The sequence below is a fragment of the Aricia agestis genome, chromosome 1 (assembly GCF_905147365.1).
Source record: "Aricia agestis chromosome 1, ilAriAges1.1, whole genome shotgun sequence".
In the NCBI taxonomy this organism is placed as follows: Eukaryota; Metazoa; Arthropoda; class Insecta; order Lepidoptera; family Lycaenidae; genus Aricia; species Aricia agestis.
The window spans coordinates 3,040,072-3,063,087 of NC_056406.1; the positions used below are offsets into that span (position 1 = coordinate 3,040,072).

Consider the following 23,016-nt stretch of genomic DNA (forward strand, 5'->3'; position numbering starts at 1 on the left):
TAGATCTCCTATAGAAGCAGGCATAAAGCTGGAAAAAGGACAAAAATGTGATATTGAATATGACTATCGAGGCTTAATAGGATCTCTTATGTATGTAGCAGTAGGATCACGACCTGATATTTCACATGCAGTGAGTTATCTGAGCCAGTTTAATGACTGTTACACCGAGGTTCACTGGAAGTCTGCAAAGCGGGTCCTCCGTTATCTTAAAGGTACGAAAGATTTACATTTAACTTTTGTCAAAGGTGATCTATCAATCACTGCTTATGCTGATGCTGATTGGGGCAGGAACGAAGGTGATAGGCGTTCCTATACTGGTTTTGTTTTCAAGGTAGGAAAATCTGTGGTCTCTTGGGAAAGTAGGAAACAGCGTACTGTTGCCTTGTCTAGCGCCGAAGCCGAATATATGTCCCTCTCTGATACATGTAAAGAAGCTTTGTTCCTTCGTAAATTTTTGAATGAACTGTTTAACAAAAATTTTAATGTTGTTATTTTTAATGATAATCAGTCTGCATTAAAATTGTGTAAGAATTCTGTATTTCATGCTAGAACCAAGCATATAGACATAAGGCACCATTTTATACGCGAACATGTTTCTAGTGGTACAATAATAGTTAATTATTTGAATACAAAAGGGATGTTAGCAGATGTACTGACTAAACCTTTGTCTAAAGATAGTCATAATAGATTCACAAGTCAGTTATGTTTGTTATAACTTATAAATTTACTCTTATTACATACAGTATGTTTGTGATGTTATGTTTAACATGTTTATAAGAGTAGAAATGAAAGTTTTGTTTATAAAAGTAAGTGGATTTTATCCACAGGAATAATAATGTTAGATAGTTATATTGTATAACTGACATATAGTATACATAATATGTTTCGTTATTTTGTAAGCAATACTAAGAATGTTTAGAATGTTTTGGTTTAAGGGCCAGTGTTGAATCTGTAAACACAACTCATTCTGTCAATGTCAGTTGTGAACGTCACTAATGTCATTTGATTTTGACATCTGTCCTTTTCTGTTTCCGACACCATTGCGATTGTAGTGCTTAACCTTTTTATCTAAATAAATCCGTGTTCATCTTCCAAGTTTGTTTCTCTTATGCGCATAATCCTTCACGAAATCCATGCTGCGCGTCCGACAGTCGAGACTGAACCTGTGAAAAAATTCGAGTATGCAATATCGACTCGAATATCTTAGCCGGAGACGACAGAACTGACACTGGTCTAAAATTTGTTATCTCCGATCTTGTAGAAGATTTAGGGACTGGAACTACCCTAGTAATTTTCCATCTCTCTGGGAAGATGGCAGTGCTTAAACACTGATTATATATGTGTAGTAGTGGCTTTTCAAACACAGATCGACAGTCTCTAAATATGTACGGCGGAATACCGTCTGGGCCCGCACTCTTCTGTGGTTTTAATTCTTTAAGCGCCTTACGTACATCGTCTAAGCCCAACTGATTTATGCAGACCATATCAGTACCATCATCCCCCGCCTCCTTCATAGCTTTAAGTACATCTAAATCAGGGCGTCGAGAGTTGTAAACAGAATGAAAATATTCTGCGAACTCATTTGCCATATATATTTACGTCATGTCTCATGCATTTTCTCGAAGGCTTAGACGATAAAAATACAATAATTATTATTTACAGCGATGGTTGCAGTGCACAGAACCGCAATGTAACGCTTGCCAATGCTATGCTTGCGTTTGCCACAAAATATAAAACAAAAGTTACCCAAAAATATCTCGTGGTAGGACACACTCAAATGGAATGTGATTCTGTCCACGCTACCATCGAGACAAGGAAGAAGCAAAAAGAACTGTTTGTCCCTGCAGATTTATTCAAATAATTAAAGAAGCAAGACCAAAAACCCCATCAAGTGCGCTACATTGATCATGACTTCTTTCTTGATTATTCAAAAATGAATTGTTATAAATCTATAAGACCGGGCACGAAAGCTGGAGATCCTTGTGTAGTCGATATTAGGACTTTAAAATACACTGATTCTAAAATAGAATACAAACTGCATTTTGACCACGATTTCAAACTGTTGCCTCAACGTTCAACCCGACCCTCTACATCTGAAGCAGAAAAACTATACAGTCTCTACCCGTAAATTCAACGACCTCCAAAGCATGAAAAATCTTATTCCTAAAGACTACCATAGTTTCTATGACACTTTGCTCCACGAGTGAGACTATTTGTTTGTTTTTATAATTAAAATACTGTAATATTATCATAGTTTTAATTCAATTACCACGTAAGTTAGCCAAATGGTGAATGGAAAGTATTGAAAAGCTAAATTCAGCAACCTCGTATCTATACAAATAAACTTAAGAATAAAAATAAAAATGATAATAAGGTAAAACCAGCTCCAAAATTAGTATTCAACAAGTGTAACTTATCAAGTGTAGTTTAACGATTTTAAATAAATTTAGTTAAAAAAAAATCTGTTTTTTGTGCCTTCTGAACATTTGCGATTTTATAGATACGAGGTTGAGAAAGTAAGACGACGTAATAATTTATTAAGGCATTAAGTCCACCTTCGTACTTTTATGTGCATGAAGTTTTTAAAATAAATGAAATAAAAATAAATATCAATATTTTCTGACACAGCCGGAGGCCAAAATCGCAATCAGTTTTTGTTATCCTTGCAGCTGTATTTGGTTCAAACAACACACCTTAACGTTATAGATCACAAATACCTCGAGTCTGGACACAGCCATATGGAGGTTGATAGTATGCATAGTGCTATAGAAAATAAGATGCGGTTTATTCGTGTGTTTTCTATGATTGACTTATGCAATGTAATAAGATTAGCGAGATCAAACAGAAATTAAAAAAAAAGTACTGGTAAAAAGCAACCATACCAACCTATTGTAATGAATAACACAGATATTTTAGACTTGAAAATATTGAGAGATAGGATGATGGTGAATAGATCTATAAGATCCGATGGAGAAACAATGCAATGGCTCAAGGTTAAATGTTTTAGGTTCGAGAAGAAACGACCTAATATAGTTCTATATAGATACGACTACACATCAGATTACAACGAACTTGATGTATCAAAAAAAGGATTTAATGAAATCTTTAACAACTTTCAAAGACAATAATATGCAATATTAATAAAATAATCTGTTTTGACTTTTGAGTCTTTCCGCCATGTTTCCGCTACGTCCTTATTATTAATTATTTTCATAGTTATGAATAATTATTTATTTTCAGTTTGCCAAAAATTCAGCCTTCGGATTTTCCTTGACATTGCAAATACTATATTAACTTGTATCAAAATTACCTTACCGAAATATGTAAATAAAAGTTTCTATTATGATTCATGTTTTCAGCTTTGACAGATAATAATTATTAACCTGGTAAATTAACAAGAACTATTATAGCGTAACAAATGTATGCGATCAGTGATATTTTAATTTGGTCGCATTATCTACTATTATACTAATAAGGAAGAAAGTGACACATTGCAGCAAACATGTCGTATTAATCTTGTACATTGCAATTTCGTCGCCTTATAACAAGAATGAAGGAATTGATAGTTGTTCACTCGTTGTTCACTTAACATTGCATTTACTAATCCGCTGTTAGATTTTTACTGTGGGACATAAGTATTTTGACAGTTTGTTTAATTTTCCAAGGTCCGTTAAGTAATGCCTTGTTAGGATTTAACAAACAGAGGTTGGTGAAATTGTGTCTAAACATATTGCTCCAACTGTAAAAAACGCAAAGAGACCAGATACTTGTGCGCTTCCTGTTCCGAAAAGCCTGCTCTTTGTGAGACTCCATATTTCCGAACGTGCCGGATGCATAAAATATTGTATTTTTTATTACTTTGTTAATTTTTGATATCTAAAAATTGTGTCTTAGAATGTAAAAAAATGTTCCTAAACTTCTTATTTGTTTTTATTATTGATTATATTGTAAGCCTTAGATAACGTCTAAGTATCTCAAAAAAGTTCGTAGTAAACTATTTGATTATAAAGAAACTTACTTTTTTAAGTTTTGTCATTTTATTTAAGAGGCCACATTAGATTCCTAGAGACTACTCTAAGACGCCAAAACGATATTTTCCATAAATCAGATCATACAAGTCGTACGATAATACTCGTAGGTGGCTTCACCGGCAGAACTTACCTTCGAGTTATCTCGTAGTCGGCATTCAATGGGCTAATAACTACGTGAAATATTGAGCTAAATTTATATTATATTATATTATATTAGCATCAATTTGCATTTAAAACTAATGGTGCCGTTGTGCCTACAGACAAAAACGTTTTATTAAGATTTTTAGAAGAAATTAGAGATCAGATAATCAGCAAATACCAATACAAAATATTAATACAAGCCTACCTTAATTAACTTTATTACTATTGTGTGTCAAGTTGATTTAGGAAGTGAGGTTACTCTTATCCGTGAAAGCAATGCTATAGAATTAAGGTTAAAATGGGAACCAATAAATGGATCAAATAAGAGATGAAAGTTGTGATTGTTTTTTCGGATGTTGCTTGTTGTGTATATATTTATGTAAACGGATCAATTCGAGGAAAGGTAAGTCAAGAGTATTATCTTTTGCCTGGGAAGTATCAAATAAAAGAAGCAAATTGTCAGTTTTTAATTCAGAGCGTAAGCGTGAATTCTAAAAAGCTAAATGGTAATACTCTTACAAGAGTTGAGCTAAATTCCTAGAATAGCTCACAATTGACATAAAATATAAGTCATAATATATTTTATGTCAATTGTGAGCTATTCCTATCTCTAGTATGGCAAAACCAGAGATAGATTGAGGAGAACTACTCACTGTCTTTTACTTCTCCATAAAATTGTCAATGGCCATATAGGTTGCACTGAACTCCTGCATTATTTGTCATTGACCGTACCTTACAACTTACCACGTAAACCTATTACTAAAATCCTAAGGGGTCCTGATTCCAAAACCAATCGAGGATCTAATGCTCCCATCTCCAAAATGTGTAGTAAATATTGTACGATCAACAACGCATTGACCGATATCGACATCTTTCATGATTCATTTAGCCAGTTCAAAAACAAAATTTGCAAGCACTATTATGTGGTGAATGACATCGAAAAATGATAATCATAAAATATGTATAAGTATCCCGATAACTCTATCATTTAATTATTATTATTTTTTTTTAATGAACTCTATGTTGATTAAGTTACGACTGGATGTAATTTGCTTTAATTTAATTTTTCGCAGATTTTCGATTTTTAATAATTATGAATAAGTAGTATTAATTTATTATTATTAACTAAATTTATTAATATCGCCTAAAATTTTAAATAATTTTACTTATATGACGATGTTTTAAATTTGTGTTTATATTTTCTAACTTTATTTCATCTAAACTGCTCTTAGTTAAAATTTAAATGTATTGTCATAGTTTTAAGTTATTTTTTATTATGTTATTTAGTTTGTTATCACAGTAATAATTTATATGCATGAATAATAATTTGCATGACATTTTATTTAATTCATAATCATATTTAACGATTTAATTGTGTTTAGTTATAAAATCATTTTTTTTATTGTATATTTTGTAGAGCTATATTCGTGAATGCTGTGTCGCCTGTTAAGGTACATGCATCGGTACAAATTAGGTAATATTATTGTGTCAAGGTTTTAATGTATGTACTGTTTGGTGTCCTTAATTTAAATAAATAAATAAATAAATAGATCAAATATTGGGAACGGCCGTTAGACACATGCATTGATGACACTAATAAAACTATTCCTAAGAAAGAATTTTCTGTACATATTGAAAGAAAATCACAGCAGGCTGATGCACTTGGAAATTTCTCGGGATATTGTAAGCAGAAACAAGAATTGCAGACAAATAATGAGGAAAAACTAAGTAATAATATACTACAGGAAGAACGAAAAAAAGAAACGTGTTCAAAAAATATTTCGATGGATAATACTCAAATACTAAAAAAAATGAAGATCTGCAGGAATATATTGAAATAGAAAATCATGTCATACAAGAAGATGTTCTGGAATAAAAGTTATGGATAAAAAACTATCTATATATTAACGAGCTTTTACCCGCGGCTTCGCTCGCGTTAAGAAGCATTATTATATACAAACTTTCATCCCCTATTTGAACCCCTTGGGGTGGGAATTTATCAAAATCCTTTATTAGCGGATGCCTACGTTATAACATCTACCTGCATGACAAATCTCAGCCCAATCCGTCCAGTGGTTTGGGCTGTGCGTAGATAGATCACTATGTCAATCAGTCAGTCACCTTAGAGTTTTATATATATAGATATATTAATACGTGAGCCAAAAACTTCGTATCCCTTTTGACGAAAAATGGGGAAACGTAGGTGAATGAAATTTTGCACAGTTATAGTTTATATGGTGGAGGAGTGCATCGAGCTAATATTATTTTGAAATTATGATTTTATCATACATACATTTTTTAACAAATAAAATATTACACACACTACAACACACACACTAGGAAAAATGACAGATTTTTGAGTCACAAGCCGGAAAGTTAATTGGATTATCTCTAGTAAAATGACTGATAGTGATGAAGAAAATAATAATAGTTTTATGTGTAACACAAAGAAACGAAAGAAGACAGGAAGAATGCGAGAAGTAATGAAAAAACTGCGAGTTGCTACGCACGAAACAGGAGATGACTGCCGATGTAAAAGATTAAAATGTTTTGAAAGTGTATCATCAGATCAACGTACAAAATTGATAAAATACTTTAACAGTGTGAAATGCACCGATGAGCAAAATATATACTTGTGTGGATTGATGAGTGTGAATTCAATAAAAAGGAGGCGCAGCAGAAAGTCGGAAATTGATGCTAATTTCCATCAGACCTATTTCACTTATAAAGTGAGGGTTATTGAAAATGATGAAACCAAAGAGGTACCTGTCTGTTACAAAGCATTTATATCCATATTTGGCATAACTAAAGGGAAGTTGGAACATCTGCAAAAATCATTGAAAATGACTGGCACTCCACCAATTGATAAAAGAGGCAAGTCTAGTTCAAACAAGCGATTAGACAATAACATTAAAAACTTGATTTGTACGCATAGAAAATCCTTTAAAGGAAGACTAAGTCACTATAGTTTAAATGATACGAAAAAAGAATACCTACCTGAAGACCTGAATATAAAGAAAATGTATAAGTTATACTTGGAAGCATATGAGTCACAAAATCATGTATCTTATAAAACTTACAGAACTATATTTAACACAGAGTTTAATATATCATTTGGTTATCCAAGAACAGACACCTGCAGTGCTTGTGATGAGTTTACAATAAAAGCAAAGGCATTAAGAGCTGAAGGTAATATTGTTGAACTAAATCGGTTAACTGTTCTGAACAATTTGCACAAAAAAAAGGCTCAAACATTCTATGACCGCAAGAAGAATGCAAGATTGAAGAGCAGAAGTAATGTGGAATTTCAAGCAATTACCATGGACTACCAAAAGAATGTGTCATTGCCAAACATTACCACCAATGATGTTTACTACAAACGTCAATTATCAATGTACTCTTTCAATGTGCATGCATTGGGTGATGCAAGCTCCTATTTTTACACCTATCCTGAAACCTGTGGACGTAAGGGTTCAGATGAAGTGGTTTCATTTCTGTTTCATTATTTAACTAATCACATGGATAGTTGTGTGAAGTATTTAGAAATATTCTGTGATTCCGCCGGGGGCCAGAATAAGAACTACACTGTGGTGAGGTTTATTCATTTTGTTGTCCATAAAATGAAACTCCTGGATTCCATCAAAATCACTTATCCAATACGAGGACATTCATACTTAGAATGTGACAAAAATATGGGCCTCATCAATCTGAAAGCTCACATGGAAGTCCCATACCAGTGGTATGATTTGCTGAGAGTCAGTCGGCAAAGACCCAGACCCTTTGAGGTGATTGAGGTAGGAATAGGAGAGCATATCAGAAAATTTTCTGAATTTTTTCAAAATCAATACTTAAAAAAATGTTCCTTTCCAATACAATCCCAAAGAGAATTAATGTGTGTACGGGAACATCCCAGAGTTATATTACACAGAAGTAACTATAATGGTATATGGGAAAAATCACCTATAGTAGCTAAAAAAGGAACTGGATCTGACTTTTCAAACGAATTTGAATTGCCAGGATTTGCCTATCAAAATTTTTTGCCTGTTAGTGCAGAGAAGTATAAGGACTTAATGGATTTAAAAAGATTTTGTTCTGAAGGGGCCCAATCCTACTATGAAAGCATTCCTCATGTTTAGTTGGACATTCCTTGTATGGGACACAGTGGACATTCCCAGTTTTTGTATGTTCTAAAAGTTAAGTATAATTTTAATTTCATAACAATATTTTTTGTAACTGCATTTAAGACTTTTAAAAGTAAACTAAAGTTCCTATAAACAGTAAGTAAGTTTAAATGATAATTAAGAAAATTGTTAACTTTTAAAATATTAAAATGCTTATTATGAAATCTTTTGTTTTTGTGACATTTCTTGTTTTGCCCCTGTACCCTACTTTAGTGCTCCCAAAATTTCAGTTCGATAGCATTTGTATTTTTTTTGTTATGCGCCTTCAAAGTTGGATAATCAAGTCGAATTTTTTTTCAATTAAATTTCTTAATATTTGTATACCATTCAATAACTTATGCAATAAAAAGCTACTTTTTTTAAGAAACCACTTTCATAAACGCAATATTTAATATACCTACCGAACAAAGTTCTCTCCCGATGCGTAAAAAACTACGAAATAGTGACGTTAGTCTTTCGTAGCACTTTGTATGGAGCGTTTCGTGCAGGTCTATTTTATGAGATGTTTTTGAATTGTCAAATCTTAGTGAATTTTAAGCTATCAGAGTAATTCTTTCAGCGATGTTTCTATTTTTTATGGGTTATTCAATTACCAATATGAAAAAAAAAAATAGTCATCATGACTATTGTTACAAATATACGAAAATCCACACGAACTTGTTTTATTTAACGATTTGGTTTATTTTAATTAGTTACCTAGTCTAAAGATGCTGATGTTTAGTTTTAAGATTATGTGTTTAATATGATCTCATTTTTGACTGCATCTAGGGCAATTAACTATAATTAAGGTGCTATTTTTTTAGAAGATGTTGTTCTTTTTCATTCCAATTTTAAGAACTGATTTTGATGTGCCAAATGTGCCAAATCTTATATATAAAAATAAATTTTTAAATGTGTTAGTCGCGCTAAAACTCGAAAACGGCTGAACGGATTGGGCTAATTTTAGTCTCAAAATGTTCGTAGAAGTCCAGGGAAGGTTTTAAAGTGACACGAAGTTCACCGGGACAGCTAGTATTATTATAAAAATAAGCTAAAAAACTCTAAATAATGTAAGGAAAATGTTTGATTTTTATTTATATGATGAAAATATGTTTCAAGAATGTTCCATTTAAAAAGCCGTAAGGAGCTAAACTTAGAGGTTACAATTTTTGTGTTTCATATTATAATATTTGTGGGTAAGGCCGCCAGAATTGTCAAATGGTAACACAAAAGATTTTGTGTTACCGTTACACAAAAGTGACACAATTTTTGGATAAAGGTGGTTTCATAATGGTGAAATAAATAACCTACAATTTTTATTTCTATAAGACGATTTAATAGAAGATAAAATGTGTGTCTGGGTTGGTTGGTTGACACAGGTGTACAACATGTAAATAACTCTCAACTTGAAAACCATTACTAGGGCTCATCATTACGAATAACTTTTGTACCATACTTTTCAAGTGAAGTCAGTTGAAATAAAATACGTATTTTTTTCACATTTTCAGTGTTGCTTCCATACAAATTCATTTGTGATGATGAGCCCGAGTAGTAGTTTTCAAGCTATGCGTTAATTTAGTTACACATTGTATGGCCATCCAAATACATTTTGCATTGTATGGCCATGCATTCGGCTTTATAGATCGATTGTGTTACGATAATAATAATAGCTCCCCCACCGGTTTCGGTGACGGTGGCCGGTTTCATTGAAACCAGGCCAGCTACGCAGGAGTAATTTTATAGTGCCCAAGTGTGTGCGCAGTACACAAGAGCACTCTCTGTTCCTTTACTCTCATAACCCAGTGGGACGGAAGACCGACACGACTGGCGAGAGATCAGGCGCAGGACCGACTTTTTACATGCCCATCCGACGCATGGATCATCTTACTTGTCAGACAATCAGGTGATCAGCCTGCATCGTCCTAACCAAACTTGGAAATAACATAATTCCAACGCGGGAATCGAACCCACGACCTCCGAGTCAAGAGCCGCGCTCTATACCACTAGACCACGGAGGCGTCTATGTGCTACGATAACACAAATGTAACATAATCGTAACACAAATGCAACACAAAAGACTTAGAATTTACAACAACTTTAGATTATATTTCAGTTATTTATTGCAACTAGGCATTGTGGGCGATTTATAAATAATATACATTTGACCTCATCGAATATAATACAATAACATTTAAATATCTGTTTATTACCTTAGAATTCACATTTACTTTTATTTTTCTCCACATAAACAAAAACGTAACGACCAGTTTAGACTCATTTACTCCTGAAACAATAAACCTAGCATTTTTTTCTTAATTTTGTTGATGACAGTGCTGCATTTGCACTTTGACTCTTTAAATATTAGCTTTGGGATAAAAATTCGTCACACAAATAATACGTAACACAAAATAAAATGCCATATTTTATTTTAAACTATCGATAATACAAGTCAGTTGAAGGGTTTTCGCAACAATATTAACCCTACATTCATAACCATTCGTCCCACAGACCGGGCGAAACGTAAATTTGTTTTTAGTGCCTCGAGTGAAAGAGATAGAATGATGACCTCTCAAGTACCTTCCTAGATAGCATGACCGTTAGTAACGCGGGTGCGCTTGCCTCGCAGTGACATCTTGTGCACAAGTTATAGACCCTTGAACGTCTGAGAAACGAATGTTTATGAATAGTGTCACATTTGACGAGACTGCAAGTTATTTTGAAAACATAGTTTTTATGAGTTCTGCGATTTTATAGAGTAAAGTAAGTATATTATATTACTCTGTATGAGTTATTATTTATAGTTACATTTTATTATATCGTCCATAGTGTGTCATTGTGTGTATTTTAAATAAAATCTTTTTCTTTTATTTTAGGATGAATGATCAGCAAATTGAGGACTATTTGAATCGTTTATCTGATCTTGGTGATGATGATTCTACCAGTCAGAAAAATTATGAAGAGAGTGATGTCGAAGATCATGTGGAATTGGATGAAATGGTCCCGACAGATTCCGACAGTGAAAACGACGTCCAACCAATCAGATCACGACAGCAGGAACGCCGAAGCGGCGTCATTTTGTCTTCTAATTCTGAAACTGAAGAAATACCAGGTACTTCTGGCGTTTCTACACATTCGCGACGTATAATTATTCCATCAGCTCGTAACCTAAGAGGAAAAATGGTCATAAATGGTCTTCAATGCCTTTTGAATCTTTAAATACAAGAACCCCAGCTAGGAATATCGTGCATGTAATTCAGGGTCCAGCTAATAACGCGAAGGATATTACGGAACCAGTCGATTGCTTTACTAATTTTATAAATGCTGATATGATTCGTAAGATACTCATATATACAAATGATGAAATTGAGATAAGAAGTGCGAAATACAAAGATAAAACTGCTACTATTGCTCCTACATGCGACAAAGAATTGACAGCTTTGCTTGGGTTGCTTTTATTATCAGCTGCAAAAAAAGATAATCATCTTACGAGCTTAGAGCTGTTTGACCCTACTTTCAGTGGAACTCGCTATATATCAGTTATGTCAAGGGAAAGATTTGACTTTTTACTAAACTACTTGAGATTTGATGATAAATCAACCAGAGATGAACGTAAAGCTCAAGATAAATTCGCGCCTATCAGAGAATGCTGGGAAGTGTTCATTCAGATATGCAGGGACAGTTACAAAGCGGGAAGTTATCTTACTATAGATGAACAACTCTTGGGCTTCAGAGGCCGATGTCCATTTAGGATGTATATTCCGTCAAAACCTAATAAGTATGGTCTAAAAATTTTAATGCTGTGTGACTCTAAAACAAATTACATGCTAAACGCTATGCCATATGTTGGAAGAACTGAAACCAATGGTGACTCACTCGGATCTTACTATGTCAAGATTTTGACTGAGTGGGGGAGCAACCGCAACATCACCATGGATAACTGGTTTACTTCAGTCCCTTTGGCCCTACAGTTACTACAGGCACCATATAAATGTACAATAGTTGGAACCCTTCGGGCAAATAAACGCGAAATACCGCCTGAGTTGCTTCAAATAAAAGAAAGACCAATAGGTTCATCCGTATTTTGTTATGACAGGCAGTGTACGTTAGTATCTTACAAACCTAAAAACAACAAGAACGTGCTCTTGCTTTCTACCACACATAGTAACGGTACTATTGGAGCTTCTGGTAAACCGGAAATTATCGAGTTCTATAATTCCACGAAGGGTGCTGTGGATACGTTCGACCAAATGTGTGGAAGTATGTCTTGTAGTAGAAAAACGCAAAGATGGCCATTATGCTACTTCTATGGCATACTCAACATGTCAATAATAAACTCATACGTAGGTAATATACGTGCATAATAATGTGAAACTGGGGCGAAAACCAATAAGCAGACGATGTTTTGTGAAGAAGTTACCTTCCTAGTTAAACATATTAAAGACAGTCATACTTAATTTATGTATTTTATTTACAAGTACCTCAAAACCAGTGGGCATAATCTGACCCGGTTTTCGAAATATTTCCTACAGATATAAAATTACTTGTAGATTATTGAGTTCTAGCCTACATTTCATTCTGTGTGGTTTTTTTTTTTAAACCGTGGGAGAGTTCTAAAATCAACTATGATTCAAAATATGTGCTTAACATCAATTAAGTATTGTAATCAATAAAATAACAAACGCCTTCTAACAATGTACGGCCAGGGACAAGCATTAGCTGTCTCTTTCGCACGATAGACGAGTTTAAACCGGTTTGACCTGTGCTCGGCGCCCGCGCTACCTGAGCTTCGTCGCTCGCCGCAGTCCCTCGTCCATTGTCGTTGCGATCTGTGTGTTCTGTGTGTTTCTTGAGCTTCAACTATTTTAACGATTACTGCTGTGTTTTTGGACTTTGAGTTTGCATTTTTATTGGATTTAGTCGATATGGAAATACAAAATAGTTGTGTTTTGTGTAGCCGCTCTGTGTTACGGCGAAGGAAACATATTCTCACGGTGCACTTTCTCGGAAGGTTCCGAGATCACGCCGAGTTATTACTACAGGAAATAACACCACTTGAGGTAAGAAATGTTTCTACTCTAAGCTGGCTACTGTATTGTTAGGTGCTTATTAAATATAAATAATAACTTACATGAAGTAGTTCTAATGTAATCATATATTAGTTAGGTTACTTATTACAAAAAAAAAAAGACAATTAAGACGCCATCTTGGCCACACGCGCAATAGTGATGTTCCCCAACATTAGTGAGGGGCAGCTATACTTATAACAGCTACCTATTACGCCATTCATTAGTCAAGTAAACAGAGAGCAGAGCTAGCTAAGATTACAACGTGCAAGTTGTTTTGAAATCGCTAAAGGAGGGAGTTTGTCGATGGTGAAACTATACCTTTAGGTAAATTGCGGTAGAGTGGCGTGTCGCGGCGGCTATTGTTCCTACCGATAGGTGACACCACGCGAAGCTACAGACCGAATACCTAATAGAACGACAACCTATACAGTTTAGACTAGATGGCGCTGTGTATACCTAAGGATATTTATTTATTAAACGTGTGAAGTTAATAATTAAAAGTATATAATATTCCTACACATTCTTTTCAGATTCCCTTTGATGGTTCGCGGTCTATATGCCATGCCTGCTGGGTGAGATTGGATTCCACTCTGAGAAATCAGCCTAGGCAAAATGAGCCACCTCAACAAGCACAAAGCGAACCACCTCAACAAGCGGAAGATGCTGGTGAGGAACAAAATGAGGGTCAACAAGATAATTCCGGTTTCATTTCTATACAAGGATATTCCCGTGCTTCAAATACATCAAGACGTTGCATATTCCAAAACTGCAGAAACATTGCTACGCACATATTGCCGTTGTATGTAAAATTCCATTTATTGCATACAATGAATTATTACATACCTCCTCTTGCTCGTGTATGCCAATCACATTTACAAAGAAATGATTGGGAAGAACAAAATAATCAGAGGCAAATGCATCAATTTAATGGTGCTCTTGTACTTGACATGATGAATTTATACAAATGGGGATTGGAACGGAAAAACGAACTTGATTTCGAAAACATAAATTCGATTGATGATAATGAGCTACATTTTTGGACAGGACTAACTAAAGATAAATTCAACTCTCTTCTACATTTAACACCATCTCTTCATAACAGAACTGAGAGGCCTGCGACGATTTTTGGGATATACCTAACAAAAATTAGGACTGGTGAATCGGATGAAAGGTTGGCTACGAAATTCCGAATGTCCAGAAGAACGTTAGAGATTAGCAAGAGAATGCTTATCTCAAGATTTAGTCCCGCGTTTTCTGGGCTTAGATCACATAACCAGAGAAGAGGCTGTTGCTCGAAACCTTTCTATCCCATCTCATATTTTCGGAGGCGACGAGAATACAGTAATTTTGGTGCTGGACGGCACTTACCTATACGTGCAAAAGAGTGCCAATTTTTTATTTCAAAGAATTACATACAGCTTGCACAAATTCAGGAACCTGGTAAAACCGTTCCTGATAGTTTGCACAGATGGCTATATTTTAGATGTATTAGGACCTTTCGCAGCAACGACATCAGATGCAACAATTATGCGTACCATAATGGAAGATGAAGACTCACCTTGGCATTGGTTTCTACGGACTAACGATGTCTTGGTATTAGACGGCGGCTTTCGGGACTCAATCTCCTCCATACAAGAATTTGGCTACAATCCTCAGATGCCACCATCCAGATCGCGAGGAGAGCAACTTACAACCGAAGATGCGAACAAGTCTAGACTAATAACAATGACTCGGTGGGTTGTCGAGACAATGAACGGTCGTTTCAAAAAAGATTTTAAGTTATTCCGACACACATATTTCAATGTTTCTTTACCTAATATGATGGCAGATTTCCGAATTACTGCAGCGCTCATCAACGCTACTCGGCAACCATACGAGGACAACATTCACGCCAAGCAATTCATTAATTAATTAATGAAAATATTAATAGAAGGAATGAGCTGGTGGAATATGTCAGTGAGCACAATTTAAAACATTTATAAACGCAACTGTTCGGGCGAGATCCAACATAGCGGTTGCAGTTGCTTCTTCTGGAATAGCAGCCACATTGTTAGAAGGATGCCGTACGGCTCATTCAGCATTCAAATTACCGTTAAATCTTCAAACTGTTGAAGAACCAACGTGTAATATTGCAAAACACTCAGCAATGGCCAAAGTTTTAGCGACATCGAAAATCATCATCTGGGACGAATGCACAATGGCGCATAAACGTGCATTAGAAGCACTTAACCGAACATTAAAAGATTTACGCAATGACTCGAGATGTTTTGGAGGAGCAATGATTTTACTGTCTGGCGATTTCCGCCAAATACTGCCAGTAATTCCAAGATCTACGGCTGCCGACGAAATAAACGCTTGCCTCAAATCGTCAAATCTATGGCGCTATGTGAAGAAACTGCAGCTGACAACAAACATGAGAGTTACATTGCTTAATGATACATCTGCTGAAGATTTCTCGGAGCAATTGCTGACTATCGGTAATGGTCAAGTACCTGTCGATGAATCGAGCGGATTAATATCATTTCCAAATAATTTCTGTAATTTTGTCTCATCAAAAGACGAACTTATCAACAATGTATTTCCAAATATTATTTCTAACTACAAAAATAATGAATGGTTGAGTGAGCGAGCAATTTTAGCGGCTAAGAATAAAGATGTAGATGACCTGAACTACATAATTCAAAATAAGATCATTGGAACAATGCATTCATTCAAATCTATTGACTGCGTCACAAATGAAGATGAAGCCACCAACTATCCAATTGAATTTTTAAACTCTTTGGACGTGCCTGGCTTACCACCGCACAATTTACGCCTAAAGGTTGGCTCCGTAGTAATCATGCTTCGAAACATAAACCAACCAAAACTGTGCAACGGTACGCGTTTGGTGGTTAGTAAATTGATGAACAATGTAATTTACGCTACGATAATGATAGGAAAATTCAAAGGTGAGGAAGTTCTCATTCCGAGGATCCCGATGATCCCAACCGATATGCCGTTTGAATTTAAAAGACTTCAATTTCCGATACGTCTTGCATTTGCCATGACAATCAACAAATCACAAGGCCAATCCTTAAAAGTTTGTGGTTTAAATCTAGAACATTCATGTTTTTGCCATGGTCAATTATACGTGGCATGTTCACGGATCGGAAGACCATCTGCGTTGTTTGTTTTTGCGCCTGATAATAAAACAAAAAATGTCGTGTATCACAAGGTGCTTAAGTGAAGAGCAACCTATGTACTAAAATACAGAAATAATAATGAATGATTAATGTAGTTATTTAATTTTTTTTTTGTATTTTTTCGAATAAAATAAAAAAAAAAAACTGCTTATTTATTGCCATTAAGGCGGAACAAAGTTCGCCGGGTCAGCTAGTTATGTTATAATTAGTAGTAGGTACCATAACATATTATAAATATAATATGTTATGGTACCTACTTATGTTTAAGAACACTTCAATAAAAAAACCAAGAATTTGTTGTATATAAAATATAATGTATTATTATTATTATCAGCCTACAGTGTCCCACTGCTGGGCAAAGGCCTCCCCTCTCTCTTTCCAAAGTTCACGATCCTGTGAAGTTGTTGGCCACTCTTTATCAAACGCATCTAGTTCGTCGCGCCACCTTTTCTTGGGTCGGCCTCTGTTACGCCGACCATTGGGTAGCCACTCCGAAACTAGACGCGCCCACCTGTCCGGGTGCATACGGGAAACGTGCCCTGCCCAGCTCCACTTAAGGCTAGCTGCCTTTCTGCCTACGTCAACGAGCTTCGTTTGGGAACGCAGGGTGGTATTCCGGACGCGGTCAATCCTTTTTATACCTAGAATGCTGCGTTCCATAGCTCGTTGGCAAACTCCGAGTCGGGAGTTCTGTGAAGCTGTCAAAGACCAGGACTGGGCACCGTAGGTCAGAATAGGCAAGATACACATGTCCACGAGTTTACGTTTTAGGCATATTGGTAGGTCCCCTTTCATCAGATGTTTCATTGACCAAAAGCTTCTCCATGCCTTCTCAACACGTTGGTCTATTTCTTTGTCTTGCCTGTTATAAAAAGATATTAGTTGGCCTAGATAAACGTACTCGTATGTATTACACGTATTATATTATAATTCTATAAACCTCTCAATAATAGATAATTATAAAGAAAATGTTTTGATAATAATTATTTTTATGAAGAAATGTTTACTTATGTTTAACAATGGTCCGTTTAAAAAAACCCATGTGAGCTATGATTAGGATTTATAATTATTGTTATTTTGTTGATTTTTATTACATTTTATAAACAATTAAAAAATTGTTTTACTTTATTGATATACCTATACTCTCTTACAAATAAAAGAACATATATAATACAATACTTATAGTTTATTGCACTATCAATACGAAATTCAAACCATTTAATATCGACGACGAAGTATAATGACCTCCTAACTAACATTTTTGTGGATTTCGTGATTCTTATGTTTATGTGTTTAAAATGCTATTTCGAATGCACTAACAAGAACACCTAACTGGATTTCGTAATTTTTGGCAAGTTATTAAAAAATGGAAATAGCTCCTATGTTCCTTTACGTAAATTTTGTTGTCAATTTCTCTTATCTAAGTTGCATGCGTGCTCACAGCTCCGTTTCTCACGGCGTTCTGAGGGAAGCGAAAAAAGCAATGTACGCAAAGTAGGTATGAAAGAGAGAGTGGATAGCAGGTAGCGCGTGGGCGCCGTGTTATCGCCATTTTTGTTTACTTGTTGAAATTTCGTGCAACTAGCAAGTTAAAACGTTAATTTTTTTATTTTTCATGGTTTTAGTGTAAGATTGATGGTGTCTTCTAATAAGTCGTGCCTTCTCTAGATAAGGTAAGTAAATGTTTAAAAGTTTACAGTACCTACATAATTCTTATAAAATTTTGACATTATAAATCACAAACGAACTTGTAAAGGTATTTTTAGAAAATCATGTCCTTTTTGTCACAAATACTTAATGATGATCATTTTAGCTGCTTCATTTATTCATAATACCAAAGGTGACTTGAAAAGTGTTCTGTATTTATTTATTTCATCTATAAGCATCATTAGAAATGTAGATAGGAGTTATTGTTTTAAAGAAACAATCCAACAAGGTGTTCTCTTACTGTAGATAGGAGTTATTTCTTTAGCAATAAATCCTGAATCGACAACAAGATATTAAATTAAAATTAGAGTAAATGTAAAACGATAAATTTTTGATTCCATTTTTATAAATTAATTTTTGTTTCAGGAAAATGCCGAAGGATGACCATATTTTTAAGGGGTTGAGAGCAAAGAAAATATTGGCTCTAAATAATATTACTAATTTGAGACATCCGAATACAACCACACAGGAGTATTATGAAATTTTTGGGCGAAATTGTCAAGCTGACAATAGTGTAAGTCGTCCACCCTATAGTTACCAGCCCGGGCGGGACAGCTGCCATAACTACAATGTGAGTTGTCCACCCGACGCTTACCAGCCTGACCACGATGCCTGTCCCAACGACGGTGTGATTTGTACACCCAATGCTTACCAGTCTGTGTGCAACTCCTGTCCCGACGATGGTGTGATATGTCCACCCGATATTAACAGCCTGAGCGTGATGCCTATCTTGACGATGGTGTGATTTGCTCACCCAATACTTCGCAGCCCGAGCATGACGCCTGTCCCGATGACGGTGTAAGTTGTTTACCCGATACTTGCCAACCTGAGTGCGGTGCTTGTCTCGAAAATGTGAGTCGTCCATCCAATACCAGCCAGTTACGACAAAAAATTAGAGCTTTATCACTATCCGACTTAACACAAGATACCATCGACAACTTTCAAAACCTAAAAAATATCAGTCTGCCCCTCATTTAGGAGCTTTTGTAGCTTGCTCTGAAAGTCCGTCAATTTTAATAGAATTCCACAGAAGGCCGTCAACTGAAAACGATGGTCCACATCACACTATTGATTCTGATGACGACGAAGATAAAACTAGTTCTGAACTTGAAGATGCAGAATACTTTGGAAATATGAACGAGGGCAGGAAACGTCGTCATGTTGCGGAACCCAGTTCTTGGAAGAGAAATAAAGCAAAAAGAAGTCGTATGCTTGGTGAAGAATACCTTGGGTACTCAAAGCCTCAAGGTAGGAAAATGCAACATGATACTATACGCCCCTCGAGACAGCTTGGACAAAGCTGTGATTCCGAGTTTTGCAAGAAAAGCAAAGTAAGAGGTTGTCAAAAGTTTACAGAAGAGAGTCGGCAAAAGATTCATAGGAACTTTTGGAAGACATTAAACTGGGATCAGCGAAAGACTTATGTATTAGGATTAGTTACACGCTCAAAAACGGCGAGAAAGACTAAGTCAGCTGGTGAAAACTCTAGGCGCACAGGAACTCTGATTTATACATTGCCTATAGATAAAAATAATTCTGAAAAAGTTCAAGTGTGCAGAGAAATGTTCCTGAACACCCTCTCACTAGGTTCTTATACGGTACAATCATGGGTTAAACAGGGCGATTTAGGAATGACTCCAACCCAAGAAGAAGTGTACAAAAATAAAAATACTTCTAGAAGACCAAGAGCTGAAGTAGAGAGAAAAATTCTCATTTTAGAAACTTTCCTGAATTGTCTGCCGAAATTACCATCGCATTATGGACGAAAAGATTCAAATAAGCTGTATATAGAGCCAATGTATCACTCTCTTTCTGAATTATACAAAGCCTATAAGATTTACTGCACAGAACAAGAAGAACCTCAAGTGTGCCGTTTTACGTTCGAAAAAAAATTTCACGAATATAATTTTTCACTCTACACTCTAAAAAAAGACATGTGCGACATTTGCTCGAGTTACATTGCTGGAAATTTGGATGAAACAGATTATCAAACACATATAAATTTAAAAAATAGGGCTAGAAAAGAAAAAGAAGACGACAAAAAAAGGGCTGCTGCGGGAGAATTTATATTGCTTACCATGGACTTGGAGTTAGTGAAGGTTTGTCCTTTCTTAACTGCCAGTGCCTTATATTTTAAGACAAAATTAGTGTGTCACAATTTTACTATATTTAATTTAATAACAAAGCACTGCACATGCTATTGGTTCGATGAAACTAGTGCTGATTTAACATCGAGCACTTTCACTACGGCTATAATTGATTATTTAGAGAGGCACTGCATTCCAAAAAAATTGCCTATAGTTATATATTCCGATGGGTGCACGCACCAAAATCGAAACAATGTGCTCTCTAATGCTCTATTAAACTTTAGCAAGAAGCACAATGTTGTAATTACACAAAAGTTTTTAGAACCGGGTCACACTCAGATGGAGTGTGACTCAGTTTACAGTGCGATTGAGCGCAAATTAAAAAATCGGGAGATTCACTTGCCAAGTGTTTATGTCGCTATAACCAAAGAAGCCCGCAGTTTTATGCCGTACGAAATAGTTTTGGTTGATTACAGTTTTGTTAAGGACTTAAGTATTCGGCCAGGCCGCAAAACAGGTCATCCACTTGTAGTAGACATCAGGGTTATCCGTTATAATACAATGACTATAGAAGTAAAACTGAACTTTGACGCAGAATGGATGTCTTTACCACAGCGTCCAAAGGTGTTATCAAACGAAGTCATTACATATCGCCAACTTCATGCGAACCAATTACCTATAAACAACTAAATATAACCTACCACAATTAAAACAGGTTTTACCTCCTGACTGTCATGGTTTTTATGATTCCTTGCATTTTGTTGATTAAAATTTAGTGATATGATGATTACTGTTTGAGAAACTCTGGTTTTTCTTTATTTTATGTACCAATAAAAACAATTTTCTTTCTAAACTTTTGTTTCTTTTAATATGTAAAACATCCTAACTTACTCAAAACTATCCATTTATTCAAAACATTACCTCCTAACTACATTTAAATAAGTAAATTGTTGGATTTAATTACATTCACTTATCTCATAAACTTAAGAATCTTATGACAATAAATTCGCAATATAAAAATTATTCATTTATCAAAGCAAAAATTAAACAAAAATTTTTTGCCTTTCCTCTAAAAAACGAATATTTTCACATAGGAGGTCATTACACTTCGTCGATATATAAGAATAATGTAATGTAATACTGCACTGCGTAAATCTAACATTTCATTGCAAAATTTTTATCTTATAGATAATCCATTTTATCAAATGATTTTAATTTGTATACTCATGTAAGTAAAGTATTATATTAAAGTATAAGTAGTATGTATAGTCTACAGTTTTTTAGGTACATGTGGTCTACACCTTACTTATCAGTTTCGATACAATTTCGTTACGGATTTTTACACGTCAGTTTGTTTACCATTTCGTTACGGTACATCTATTCTGCATTACACCCCAATACAAAAATATGGGCATTGTCCAAAAAAAATCACATGTAAGTACTTTTTTTTTTTTTTTTCGTTAAAATAGGGTATTTTAAGAATATAAATTACATAATTTTGAAATTCATTGGCTAGTTTTTTTCTCAATAAATTTTTAAAGTTTCGCTCTGACGCGCGTCATCATCGGCGGACAATTTACCTCTACAGTAGGTATGTTTTAAATTTCTTTTCAATCTTATTTATAATGGCTGGTTCGTCAAACGCAAGTTCTCATTATGTGAAAGCGGATACGAGAAGCTTACCAAAAGTTCGAAACGTAATGTTGGTCGAATTCATTGATAATTTAACACCATTGAAGGTCAAACTAAGGTTAAGCATATTTGTTCAAAAATCTAAGTAACTAATGGGTATTTTTTTCGTTTATACAGGGTGTAACAAAATAAGTGATAATACTTTAGGGTGTGTACGCGTTCCTTGTAGAGAGTTCACTGTGAAAGTAGCAGCGCTGAAGGACCAAACATTTTTTTCACTTTTGTATGGGCAAGGGCCCGAGCGTCACAAGTTTTCCCATACAAAAGTGAAAAAAAAATTTGGTCTTTCAGCGCTGCTACTTTGACAGTGAACTCTGTACAAGGAACACGTACACACCCTAAAGTATTATCACTTATTTTTGTTACACCCTGTATACAGAAAAACGATCACTGACCTTATTCCTCGAAATGTTTTTGTAATGAGCAAAATTAAAGAAAATGGACAATCCCCATTGTCGCTTCAAGGGTTATTATTTTTTTTTATGAGATGAGGGGGCAAACGAGCAAGCGGGTCACCTGATGGAAAGCAACTTCCGTCGCCCATGGACACTCGTAGCATCAGAAGAGCTGCAGGTGCGTTGCCAGCCTTTTAAGAGGGAATAGGGAAGGGTAGGGAAGGGAAGGGAATAGGGTAGGGGATTGGGCCTCCGGTAGACTCACTCACTCGGCGAAACACAGCACAAGCGCTGTTTCACGCCAGTTTCCGGTGAGAATGTGGTATTTCTCCGGTCGAGCCTGCCCATTCGTGCCGAAGCATGGCTCTCCCACGTATCCTTTTCGCGTCTACATCATTTTATGCTTATCATAATATTATTATTTCTAGCTATCGCTTGTTTTAACCTGTTAGTCTGCGGGGACCATAAGGGTCCCCACAGACTTACAATTTCAAGTTGGCCGACTAAATCGTATAGTATGACTGTTAGCTTATGAGAGCTCGCACATTGCATCCA

General features: G+C 35.3%; 1 pseudogene; it reads left to right on the forward strand.

Moving 5' to 3' along the window:
- Window positions 1-13,094: 13,094 nt before the first annotated feature.
- Window positions 13,095-19,032, forward strand: LOC121730428 (annotated as a pseudogene).
- The last annotated feature ends 3,984 nt before the right edge of the window (window positions 19,033-23,016 follow it).